This window comes from Podarcis raffonei, chromosome 10, assembly GCF_027172205.1.
Source record: "Podarcis raffonei isolate rPodRaf1 chromosome 10, rPodRaf1.pri, whole genome shotgun sequence".
NCBI lineage: Eukaryota > Metazoa > Chordata > Lepidosauria > Squamata > Lacertidae > Podarcis > Podarcis raffonei.
Window position 1 is genome coordinate 59,972,269 of NC_070611.1, and position 12,970 is coordinate 59,985,238.

General features: G+C 42.9%; 1 protein-coding gene across 11 annotated transcripts in view; it reads right to left on the minus strand.

Annotated features, from left to right (window-relative positions):
- MICAL3 (microtubule associated monooxygenase, calponin and LIM domain containing 3) overlaps positions 1-12,202 on the minus strand; it is a 187,220-nt gene extending 175,018 nt beyond the window's left edge. For 4 of the 11 annotated variants that reach the window (XM_053405213.1, XM_053405214.1, XM_053405212.1 and 1 more), the window contains exon 1: positions 11,834-12,202. The gene's annotated coding sequence lies outside the window, so the exon portion shown is untranslated. The remainder of the gene's footprint in view (positions 1-11,833) is intronic. The other 7 variants (XM_053405217.1, XM_053405216.1, XM_053405215.1 and 4 more) reach the window with 6 other exon arrangements.
- Positions 12,203-12,970: the final 768 nt, after the last annotated feature.

The following is a 12,970-nucleotide window of genomic DNA, read 5'->3' on the forward strand; positions in this document are numbered from 1 at the left end:
GAGAAAAAAGATGGAAATCACACATGGGGGGCGGGGGGAGACCAAATAAAAAATTAATAATGCTTTCAAAAGCAGATGCTCGCATTACTGAATGAGAGATGCAAGCTTTGTACTGCCACAGCTATGGAAGCAGGGCTTTGTTCCAACATGCCCACCCTCCTCCCCAGCCTATCAGCAATCATAATAAAGTGCTAATAATGGCCAAAGCAATTCCCACTAGAGGAATAAGAAACCACAGCAAATGTCAGCCTGAAGCTGACAATTAAAGTCTAGAGGAACCTTACACTCCAGTCAAGCTCTTTGAAGAGGACTTTATTCTCTGGTTTTAATCCTACAGCAGGATTATTCACATCAACATTTTGTCTGAATTTCCATAGATACTGTGACGTTGCATTATAGTACAAGGGAGGCCCTGGCCAAATCTACAATAAAATATGATGCACATTTCCCCCCTGCATTCCCTTTTCATACAACAAAATCTAATATCTTTAACCCAATCTATCAGTGAAGCCCATGTAATGTTGCATCTCTTAGAATGGTCTAAGGCTGTTTCTCAAATAGTGAGCCAGGACCCACGAGTGAGAATTGTGCCACTTTCAGATGGATATCAGTGCCACAGCCTGCCCAGGGCCTCCTCACTAGAGATGCGAAAGCCTGGGGTGAAATGTCCCACCTACCCCCATTTTTCGAGGGCTTCACATATACACCTCACTTGCCTGTCCCAAGCCCTGCCATAGCTGTTTGGTTGGACCAATGCCCTTAGCAGCAACTCCTTGGTTGCTGAACAAAAGTGGGCAGAAGTTTGGAAGAGGGGAGGAAGTTCTCAGGGGAAAGTGCCAGAGAAAGTATTGAAGGAAATATAATTAATTAATAACAAAGGAAAATTCAGCAGCTCACTTTAAGCTTCTGATTGTTTCTTTGGAGCTCTGCTCTTACCTGTCAACACCTGACATCATGTCTGACATCGGGGCGAGTGTGGCTTGCCCCAAACAGCTTTGCAAGCCAAGTGACAATGCCTAGTGGGCCAAGTCTGGCCTGTGAGTCAGCGGTTCCCCACCTTTCTCTACAATAAGTGCCTGTACTTAGCATGAGTCACAGGGCTTTGGAACTCTTTGTCACAAGGAAAACCCTACAGCAAAGAATTTTGTAACTTCCAAAGGAAGGCAAGTTAATTAGTAGACTATGATCTTAATTAACTGCCAGATGATTGTGAAAAACTGCCATTGTTTTGTGACTCGCTTTGGCACCATACTACTATTTTATTTATTTATTTATTTATTTATTTATTTTTTAAATAAATAATAAATTTATTTATTATTATTATTATTTTGGCGGGTTTCAGTAATTTTGAACCATCTCAAATGGGAAACCCTGGTCTAAAGCTCAGTGTGAGGTACTGGTTAGGGTATTGGACTAGGCCTATGGAAACCCAACTCCAAATCCCCAGTTCAACCATAAAGCACATTGGTTTACCTTGGGCCCACCACTATCCCAGCCTTACCTAACTCACAGGGTTCATCTAGTCCAGCCCCTGCCATGCAGGAATCTCAACACGCAGTCTCCCTTCCAATTTGCTGCACCACTGTATGTCAGGGACGGTGCTGAGGTGGGCTACACTGAGGAAGAATGGTGGGAGCCACCCCCTCCTCCTGATCCTGAATCTTCCCAGGAGCAGGAGGACAGTATAGATTTGGAGCAGTGGTTTGCAGAGGGGCACAGTTCAGAAGGCAGAAGCTGGGAAATACTGGATGGGGAACATCTTGCAGAAGAAACACTAGGAGAGAGTGAGTTAACAGATTCACAGTCTCTGGATAGTATCCACACACACCCCTTCCCCAAAGTCTCGGAGAGCTCAGAAAGCGTCAGAACAGAAAGTGCAGAGGGTACAAACACGGATTACAAAATGTAGGAGTGACATGGATTAAAAGGAATGGAGCGAGGAGTGACCTTAATTGGGAGCACCACCACTCTGTTTAGATGCTTTCTTTTGTCCTTCGCCGTGTTTATTAAAGAAACTAACTGGTAAGAATTCCCTTTCGTTTGATCTGCTCATTTACTGCCACAGGAGAGGAAGCCAATTCCACGAAGCCTGACACTGTATGCCCTTTGAGCACTTTGTCAGGATAAAAAGTATCAAGAAAATAATAATATAAAAATTGTAGAGAGGTCATTTTGAGAATGTGACGGAGGATTAGGTTTTCCACCAGCACTATTCTTCAGAGTACACTGCAACCCAACCCATGTTGCCAAACAACTACTAGACCCTTCCTGTATACTGGGCCCACTGATGTTCCTTAAGAGGTAAGGATTTGGCCCAGAGGTATCTAGTTGCTGAGCAGTAAGAGCACTAGAGGAGAGCATTTGTGTATGTACATTATAGATATACATAATTCTGCCATAGTTCTTAATGTTATCATCCCTACACAGCTTATGCTTTATTGTGGCATGAGCTGCTATGTCCTAACTAGGCTGTTCTTCTGGAATTTGTCAGAACACAAGGAGTGATTAATATAATCCACTGCCTACTACCACCAAGAAATATTTTACACAAACTATGTAATTAAAACCAAAGCTGTTAGCAGTTGCATCCACACAACCTATTCCAAGTTCAACAGGACTGGCAACATGGTGTCCTCATTCAGCTCCCTTGACTTGTCTCACTACAGTAAACAACAACATACAGCAAGAGATACACAGAATTGGAAGAACAGTAGCCAAGTTCATAAGTGATGCAAACTTACTACGGGGGGGGGGGGAGCACTGCTGTCAAATTCTAAACACCCAGCATAATGCATCATTGTGTTAGCAATAACAAGGGATCCTTTGATGGCAAACACTTACAGAGTTATTTGGGAAAGCCCTCTCTTGTCATCTACTATCATAAACTTCCTTTTGAAGCTGGTCACATTTGACAGGGCAGCTCTTAATTCTGAAGGGCAAGTGTCCATATTTGTAAAAAATAAATAAATAAATAAATAAATTAGAACGCGAGTTAGCAGCATTGTCAGCTTCTGAAGCCCAATCAAATATTGACATTAATTACTATATGGTACTGTAATGGTTATATGGGGTTGCTCGTGCGTAAGTTGCCGCCACTCTTGGCGAGGTTGCCTGGTTAAACCTTTTCCTGGCTGGACAGCCCTTCACTTCGTGGCTGTTTCAGTCGCTAGCAGAATCCGTCAGTGGGCGTTTCTTGAACTTCTTCCAGCAAAGAAGTTCTTTGACGCCAAGTCTACGCCTACTTTCCCTGCGCGGAAGTCTTCTGCGCAGGGTGGGTGTGGGTAGCGGAGGACCTGTGCTCTCCCCGCTGGTCTCCGGCGAAGAGTCCTGGAGCCCCCTCACCGATTCCCCCATCCGCCCCCCTTTATCCCTGGTGTTACGCTGATTTCCTTCCCCAGCCGATGAGTCCCCTCTCTCCCTGCTGGGCCCTTCTCCGGCATCGCTTGGGAGCCTTGCCTCCACTCCTGGCTCCGATGTCAGTTCCCTACAGGTACTTTACTGGAATAATAGGAAGGTTAATCCATAGAACCAAAGGAGAAAACAAAAATCTGGAGTTGCATCTTTGACAATGCAACGTTGTATGCCACATTTCTGGAGGAAGTGTGGAATTTCAGCAAAACAATAAATCCCCGTTATTTCCAGATATCAACTTAAATATTAAGAGTTTCCATGTGTGTAATTAAAAGGAAGCAAGGACAAGTATAACATCCCTGGACCCAGAAATAAAGGTAAACAGGAATTAGGAAAACACAGTTTTAAGATTCCACAGAACCTCCTCATAAGAGTTTTAAGCTACCGCCTCTAGCAGCCGCATGTGACATGTTAGGGCATGTCTCTGTACACTATAGGTTGCTGACAACTGTCCAATATAAGGGAATATCTATTAATTTAAAAACTCTATAAGGGCACCTTTATATTTTTAAAACAGGAAGGGAAAGAAGAAGCTATCACCAAGGCATTATCATTCTGTCTGAGGAACAACCAGCTGTAGCTGACTAATTGTAGGCCATGGGTAGGCAAGCTAAGGCCTGGGAGCCGAATCCGGCCCAATCGCCTTCTAAATCTGGCCCGCAGACAGTCTGGGAATCAGCATGTTTTTACATGAGTAGAATGTTTCCTTTTATTTAAAATGCATCTCTGGGTTATTTGTGGGGCATAGGAATTCATTCATTAATTTTTTTCAAAATATTGTCCGGCCCCCCACAAGGTCTGAGGGACAGTAGACCAGCCCCCTGCTGAAAAAGTTTGCTGACCCCTGCTGCCGGCCAAATGAAGGAGGCCTATGAAGGTTGCCCTTGACAAGGAGGAGGTTGTAGAGGTGAATTATTGGGGCCTTGTACTTAACTACTATTGAAACATCTCTATAGACTGGACCACGCCAAAGTAAACAGAGAAGAACATTAAGAATAATACCTACATTCTAGGCTGTTTCCCCACTGCTCAGCCTTCTCACTGCTACTACACTTCAAAAGATGAATTTTTTAAAAGCCAGAAAAGTGAAGAAATATACAGCACACTATACCAAAACACTAAATTCCTATTATAATTTAACGTTTTATTTTCTTGTTTTCCCGTGTTAATTGCCACCCTCAACCTTTCTGTTCCATACCCACCCATTATCTCAAGCCATCACATTGCCATAACAGATCACTAGTACCCATTTTTGCGTGTTCAGACCCAGAAACCATCCCCCTAAATAAATTCACACTTGACTCAAATTTTAGTTTTTCTTTTTGGCAGAATTTAGGCCACAACTGTATTGATTACAGAAAGTGAATGGTTGCATAGGCTCTGGTTCGACTAGCTCCCTGCCATGCAGGTAGCGCTGACCCAGGGTTCCAGCATAGGTCAGCCAAGGGTGAACACCTGGATAAGCGGAAAGCCGGGAACAGGCTCTCTCTGCCACCCAAATGTTCCCCTGGATTCAGGGACGGGCACAACCCCCTCTCAGGGGTTGACCAAACCATTGGGTCCCTGGATTCCTTTAATGAAATTCCATTCACATAGGGATGGCGAGAGCATTCTCCCATCCCTATCACCTGAACCAGAGCCTATCCGCAACCTTACAAGTTGTGACAATTTGCTATGCGGCAGGCGAAACCCAAATGGCAACAGCCAATCAGCCAAGTGGGGGAAATTCCTGCCATGCAGGAATAGCATAGCAAGGTCAAGCGCAAAGCCCTAAAAATAGGGAGAGGTGGGTGGGTGTTCCGAATGCATGCACCGAAAGAGGAAGCTCTGGGTTACGTGCATGGGTATAAATAGGTCCCTTGAACCATTTGGACTGCATCCCATTGTCCAGATTGCACCCAGCTACGAGGGACCTACCAATCGGGTGTTGTGGCTGACCAATTGTACCCACCCACAACACAGGGTGTCAGTTTCCAGGTCTCACTGCAATACGTGCCCTCTTTAAGGGAGGACCCAGTTTCTCACTGTGGATGTCAGGCTTGTTGCACACTTGTCTTGTGGACTGAAGGGTCACTTCTCTGAGCAAAGGCACCCACACAGCAATCTATAATCTTAAAAACCAATACGGTTCAAAGCAATACAATAAACTAAAACACTCAGGTTTGCAGGAAAACAAAAATGATTGGGAGGGAGATGGGGAAAATTCTTAGTTACCAAGTTCTTATATGTATTCTTTCTAGGAGGGAGAGGCAAAACAAACCTTTGTCACAGCCCCCCAGGTCCCAGGACATTAAGCCTGTAACCAAGCATAAGTATCATAAGTATATGCTATTAAAATAACTGCATGCTTTTCATTGTTTACTCTTCCTTCCCCTTGTTTCTTCTTTGTCAAATTTTGGATTTTAAGTTCAAGGCAGGGAGCTCTCTTGACTAATGGCTCTCTCTAAAATAATTACATAATTTTGAACCAAAGAAGTTTGTACTCTCCACTCCCAAAATGTGTGTGTGTGTGTGTACAGATAATGGGGTTTAGACTTTTTAGTTAGGTTTAGGTAGAGGCACAGCAGATTGCACCAATCACTACCTGATGGATTTTATAACATTAGATGATCATGGAAATATATTTTAAACATTTTGTCTCCCTGGAATAAGACTTCTGAAACTGGCAGACACATAGCTTTTTTCTGGGTTGTTGTTTTTTTTAAGTGAGTGAGGCCTTAAAATAGCTTTCTGTGATAAATCTTTCTTTGTTACAAATACAGTGACTCATCATACCCTAATTCATGTTCAATAACAGGAAAATACTGAATGATTAAATTGTAGGATGCATGCCCCAGACTACAATAAGGAATCCCCCCTGACTAAGATTACCTTTGTAGAGAAAAAGGAAGAGGAGAAGTTGACACAAAGCACGACAACTGTACACATCTGATACGTCAACAGAACTGGATTTTAATTTTATTTTTAGCATCAAATATCTCCAGTTTCTGCAGCAAGAATGCTTCAGGTCTAAATTCAGTTTAGCATTTAAGACCATTTAGGTCAACATTTTCTTAGCTTTAACAGTTTTGAATTTCTTATGTGTGGAAAAATTAAATCTCAATTCTGTGTTAGATTTCAACCCAACACAAAAGAGGTTCAATTTGACCCATTACCCTTCCCTTCAAATAGCCACTCTCCCTTTCCCCACCCACTCCAACCTATTACACATAACACTTCTCTCTTACAGCCCACCATGATGGAAAGAGAACTCCTTAGCATAACTGTTAAAGTCCTGTGTAGAATACTTCTTTTGTGCAACCCGGCAGTTTTGATCCAACTAGCAGAACAATACTTGGTGTGTTATAGCCAGGAAAGATTATTCCCAATTTGACTGTCTAACGAATGCGGCAGGGGGAAATGATTGCAAACTTGCTCCCTTTCTGCATTAAAGATTTGCATGAATGCTGCCCATTTTGAAAGAGCACAAGGTTAACTTCTAGCAAGCAATAAAAAATATATGGTCAGATGAGTTGTGTTGCCACCAGAAAGACAGAAAGAGAACGTACTATATACAGGAGCTGCACTAAAGGATATAAAGCATACAGAAGCCAGAGAAACAAACAACAGAAGAACACATCCTTTATCACAGACCATCGGTCCAAAAACAAAATTAAAATTTAACTACCTAAAGTTCCAGATTTTGGAGGGTCCAATACAAGACCCCCTCCATGGACTCCTCTTTCCTCAGTGTGTGTGTCCACTGCCTCATTGCTGCAGGTCCACTAGCCCCTACTGCTGTGTAGGGCCACAGCAAAAGCATACCAACCCTTGAATCAACCTCAAGTTAAAGATACAAAACCTAGATAGCTAAATTATACAATGCCGAGCCAAAATATATTATCAGTGGCAAACAAGACAATCAATAACCACAGAATAATACCACCACCGCTTCAGAAATACAAGCAGGAAAAGCAAACATTGTTTTTGTTTACCTTTTTTTAAGCGAAAAGAATCTACCTTTGAAACATATCCTTTGGGGTGAAACAGATGCTGATTTGCAATAAATACTCTTCTCATATATTTTTCTTTTTACAACTTGGATTCAAATTCTTATTCTCATTACCTGTAGGAAAGGAAAAAGTCTAAAACTACTAACATAAAAATATGTAAAGGCAACCCCTGCTATTTTAGTTATCAAAACTAGCACACTCAAACTTCCTAAGGGGAGGGGAACTCCTTCCTTTTGCCCTTTTAATTGATCCATACAAGCTGCTACTCTCTAAGGGGGTGGGGACTCACCAAGGGGTTAGGAAGACTCCACCCCTTTTAAGAAGGAGCCAATAAATAGGATCCCTGTAGAAGCTGAATAAGGTTGCTTTAATACAGAAAAGGGTTTCTGGTTCTGGAAATTAGAAGTCACAAACTGTAAGTACTTCCAAATTCCATGGAGGAGAATAAGCACACTCAATCATGTAACACACCTAATGTGCACCGACCACCAATACACATTGCTGAATATGGTTGTACATTATATTAATTGTAGCCGGCAGTAACTTGGACAGCACTGGCTTCTTCTGAAGCAGGGCATGTTAGTAAACTGAACACAACAGTTTCCTTCTGTTTAGAATGGAAGAATGTTTAACAGAAGCTCAGTCCCACAGTGTACTTGCTTGTACTTATTATAGAAGCTGTGTGACTCAAAACACATTCAGCAATAACAGATAAAGAGCCTTGTGCTTGTTGCATAAATATATGCTGTATCGTAAAAACCAATACATTCAGCATAAGCTTTTGTGAACTACAGTCCCCTTCATCAGATGCACGCAGTGTTATCTGCAGCTGGCAGATATAAAATTAGAAAAGTACAGTCATGTTTTTTTCTTTTTCTGCATTTCAATTAATGCTGCTGCAAACGGTCACTTTAATTAACATAGCATTCTGATGAAGGGGATTCTAGTCCACAAGAGCTTATGCTACAATAACAGCGTAACCCTTGTCATACCCATTCGGCAGTAGGCCCCATTGAGTTCAATGGTGCTTAAGTAAATGTGTATAGGATTGATACAGTGTTAGTCTTGGAACACAAGTTCTGATCCCTGCTGAAGTTCTCTGGATGGCCTTGTGCCAGCCTAAGCTATCTAGCAGCCATGGTGTGATGAGACAATGGCATAGCCCCTTGTGCATTGTGCTAAGCTCCTTGGTTGGAACAGCAGGAAACAAGATGTGATGAATAAAACAAACAGGGCTGGGGAATGATGCAAGAAGAGACTTGGATTCAATAAGAACTGACTTGCAAGAGTATCTGTTGCCTGGATTTGCTGAGCTGTCTAAAAAGAGACTGGGGAAAGATCAGCTTTGTATGTATGTTTGTTTAAATACTGAGCGGGCAGGACTCCCCAAAAACACAAAGCAGAGAATAATTCTGGAGCAATTTCCATGGGGATGGGCAAGATGAACAAATAATTCATGTCCATTTCTGATGTCTATTATTCTTCCACATTAGGCCCTCGGCCATGCCAACACACACACAGACACGTCTTTATGCTGCTTGCACATTGAGGGGGCGGCTTTGGCTCTTGGTGCTTAGGGAATTTCATCTCGTGACTCCCATTAGCATTGACAGGAGTTATGTGCATACATTTCCCTTTTGTCCATGGACTGGGTTGAGCTAGCCAACCCCCTTTTTCCCTTGCTGATCTGAGGTCTCATCTGTGCCAAACACTGAGGTTTTCAGCTGTCATGGAATCAAACATGGTCCATCCATGAGTTGAGAATCTCTGTTTCGTTATCTGATTTTTTAAAAAGTTTTATTTTGCTGCATATTTGGGATGCGGCCCTAAACACACATACCAGGCAGAAAGAACCATTTCATACAATGCAGCTTATTTTTAAGCAAACTCGTTTAGGATTTCACTGCATATTTTGCAAATCACCTTGGAACCAAATTTGGTGAAGGGCATCTATTAACAATTTTTTTGAGGGAGGAAACCACGCAAAGAAAATGAAATATTTCAGTGTTTATATGTGTATGTATATATGGGTGCATATATACTCATTCGCTCACAGTCAACCCTTGGCTCTGTCTTCTCTTTGTATCTCCTTGCCTTCTACAATTAAGATTCTAAGTTCATTGGGAAAAGGTCCTGTTTTTTTTTTTTGCTATGCTATTCTGGAGTTATATGGGGGGGGGTGCGGGGAGAATATCGTTTGGAGGATTGCCACCTGACCACAAAACAGCCACCTGACTTGCTCTTGTGCCTTGATTTGTAGCAGGTAAACATTTTCAAGGCACAAAAATTAGAATGATCACCTGCCAGCAATTGTACCTGAAGTAAGGGACTACAGCTTGCTGGCAGAACACCTGTTTTGCATGCATTCAATCCCTGGCATCTCCAGATAGCAGGTGATGGGAATAAATCTGCCTTACGCTGGAGAGCTGCTGCCAGACGCTGTCACGACATTTCACAACACTATTTGGGCTGGAATATTTCCCACGTTGCTTTGAAGGCCTTGACTGTGTTTTACTATTCGCACACCTTTCCCCTTAAAAAGTGCACAAATGTAATGTCAAAAAGCTCACCTGCATGTCAGACTGCTTCCAAAGAAGACATGCGAGGCGTAAAACATGTAAAACTCCTCCTGTCTTTCAGAATTCACATTATGATACACAATGAGCTTTGCTCCAAGTTTCATAGCCACTGCAGGCAGGAAATAGACATATCCTGCTTTGGATCGCAGTGTTTTCCCTTTACTTCCCAGTGGGTTGGGCAACATCCTTCATGCACAGCTGTTAGGGACAAGAAGGCCCTCCAGATGGTGGCAGGGCAACACCACCCTGCCTAATCAAGTGATAACAGCTGGGCCAGGCCATTGGTCCATCTAGCAAGTCCAGTATCGTATTTCTCACAGTGGACAGCTAGATGCTTCCAGGGAACCCAAAGGAATGTCATGAAGGCAACAAGCCCTTCTCAACAACTAGTATCCAGTGGCATCTTATCTCTGGATGTATTTAGCTCTTGCATCTAACAGCCACTGACAGACCTATCCTTCAGCAATGGGTCAAACTTCTTTTTAAAGCCATCTCATCAGCCACGGGACATCACCGCATCCTTGGTAAAGAATTCAGTACATAAGCTATCCATTTAGTGAAGATGACCCAGGGGTGTTGAAATGGAACAAAAGGTCGTGGCACAACTGCTTAAGCACAGAAGGGAGAGCACCCCAGGCCCAGCCATGGTACAAAGGTTGGTCTACCCTCCTGTACCTCTCTCCCATTTTGTACTGAACTCTGGTAGTACAATTCTTAGCAGGTGTGCTATCACTTTGGAGCCTGTGCATGCTACAAGTCCATGCCTCTCTCTGTGCATGTGTGTGTGTATATGCACATGAGAAGAACTGAGTGTGCTCCTCCTAGGAACAGTTGGCATAGATCCATGCTGGCATCTCTGGGTCTGTAAGGCACAAGTCACTTGAGGCTCACTGTAACATTATCATGCTGGTATGAAGCAACTGCAACCCTTTGTGCTTCAGTCTCTTTGATCTCAAAGGACACCAAGGAAATAAAATGCATACAGTTGAGGCTGGATGCGTGGACACCAGTACACTTTGGAGTCTGGTATACACACTGCTGCAAACCCCCTAGGGCTGGGGTCTGCTCTCATCAGGGCTCCAGAAGCGAACTTTCCCTGGAATGGAGAGCTGTGGTCTTTAGTCCTCACAGCATAAAGAAAACTAAGCCCAACACTGCAATAATTTGCATGTTTACTCTGTATGCAATAGGACTTACTCCTAATAAGTTTGTTTTGCATCGCGGCCTTAACCTAAACACATTTACTATACAGTAAGCCCTGTTAAGCACAATGGAACCTGTTTCTGAATAAGCATGCACAGGACTGCATTGCCCCATAACCACATTTGTGTATACGTAATATTTCCCCTGTTATAGCTGCCTTTGTCTCTCTCTGTCCCCTGTTTACTTGAAATTTAGATTGCAAAGTTCTTAGGGCAGGGACCTGTCTCAGTTTAAATTAGTATTTAAGGCATCATGCATGTGTGTGTGTGTGTGTGTGTACACATACACACACATAAAACTAGTGACCGTCCCTGCAAGACCTCTTCCCTTTTTAATGTTTTCTCATCCACTGCTGAATGTGGATTGTATACAAGCTCCAAAAAACATACATTTACTTATGAAACTCTGCAAACCACAATGCACATGTAAGTGTCAATTATCATTATCAAACCAACTCCAGCGTAGACCTCTAGCTTCTGTTTACAACACTGACTGTATGCCCTGACCCGCCCCTTACAGTGTATTCACAGAATCCCTCCAACAAAAGGCGTTATGCCCAATTATTTTCCCTCTAAGGTCACCAACACATGGAACAAGACAATTAAACATTTTCAGCTTCAAAATACATGTGATATGGTCAATACTCACAGAACAGTGATGAAATCTATTTCTTTTTCTCAGAGGTTAAAATCCTTGTCAGTAAGCAGAGCACTCACAATTGTTAACAACCTCTGACTTGGTGAATCTCCAGAACCATAAATTCCCCTATTGCCCTTTTGTCCTCAGGCTCCAGCACTGCAAAGGTTCCTTTTGTGAAAACCTACAGGTACCATTTCCTTCCTTCACTTCTATTTGTGGGTGTGAAGCATGCTGAAAATCGAGGTGAAAGGGAAACGGTATTTTTGACGTGCATCTCCTTTGGTAAGCTTCTCCCAGAGCATCTCACCATAGCATCTTGTGGAGATGGTGCGATGATGCAGCAGGCTGCCATTCCGTCACTGTTGTCATGACAACCAAGATGTAGTCCCCTGTGGTAGAATAACGCAGATGCAAAGGTAGGACAGAAATTATGTGCTGAGCATCCTTTTGGAAGGCACCAGAGACCTTTCCATTGACATACATCCTTTTTTTTAAAAAAAATGAATCCCTATAAATTACTTTCCCCCCTCATACCAGGTGTCCTATTTTCGAGGTTCTGGAGCACCCACTATCATTTGATATGCAGAAAACCAGGCAGAACCCTGAGCGAATTCTCCATTTTCTTTGTGAGAATGTTGCAGGTATCTGAGAATATAAATCTAAATATTTCTGGGCGAGAGGAGATCCCCATCAGAGCAGAGGAACTACTGTATTATTAACACATTAATAATATAAGGCAGCAATCCTATGCACAGTTACTTGGCTATTAGCCACAGAAATAAGTGAGGCTTACTTCTCTGTTCTGTTCTGAGTACAGGAAATGGCCAATTGATGCATGTCCAAAAGACATGTGATTGTGCATGCATGCACGGTGCCGGAATCCAAAATGACTCCAAAATGTCACTCAGTGTGTCACAGAAAGGGAAGATTGGGGGCATCTCTCATTGATCCCCCGTCATGTTCCCAGCACACCTTCCTAAAGACACTCTTTTCCTGTCACCTCACACCATCACCTTGGCAACCTCTGTCTGCCCAGGCCCAAGGATTCCTCTTAGATGGGCCATCAACACCTTTCGTCTCATTAAGGGCTTGGCTTATCCCCAGCTAGCTATGTGAAGCTGCCTGAGATTGTGATCCTAAACCAGG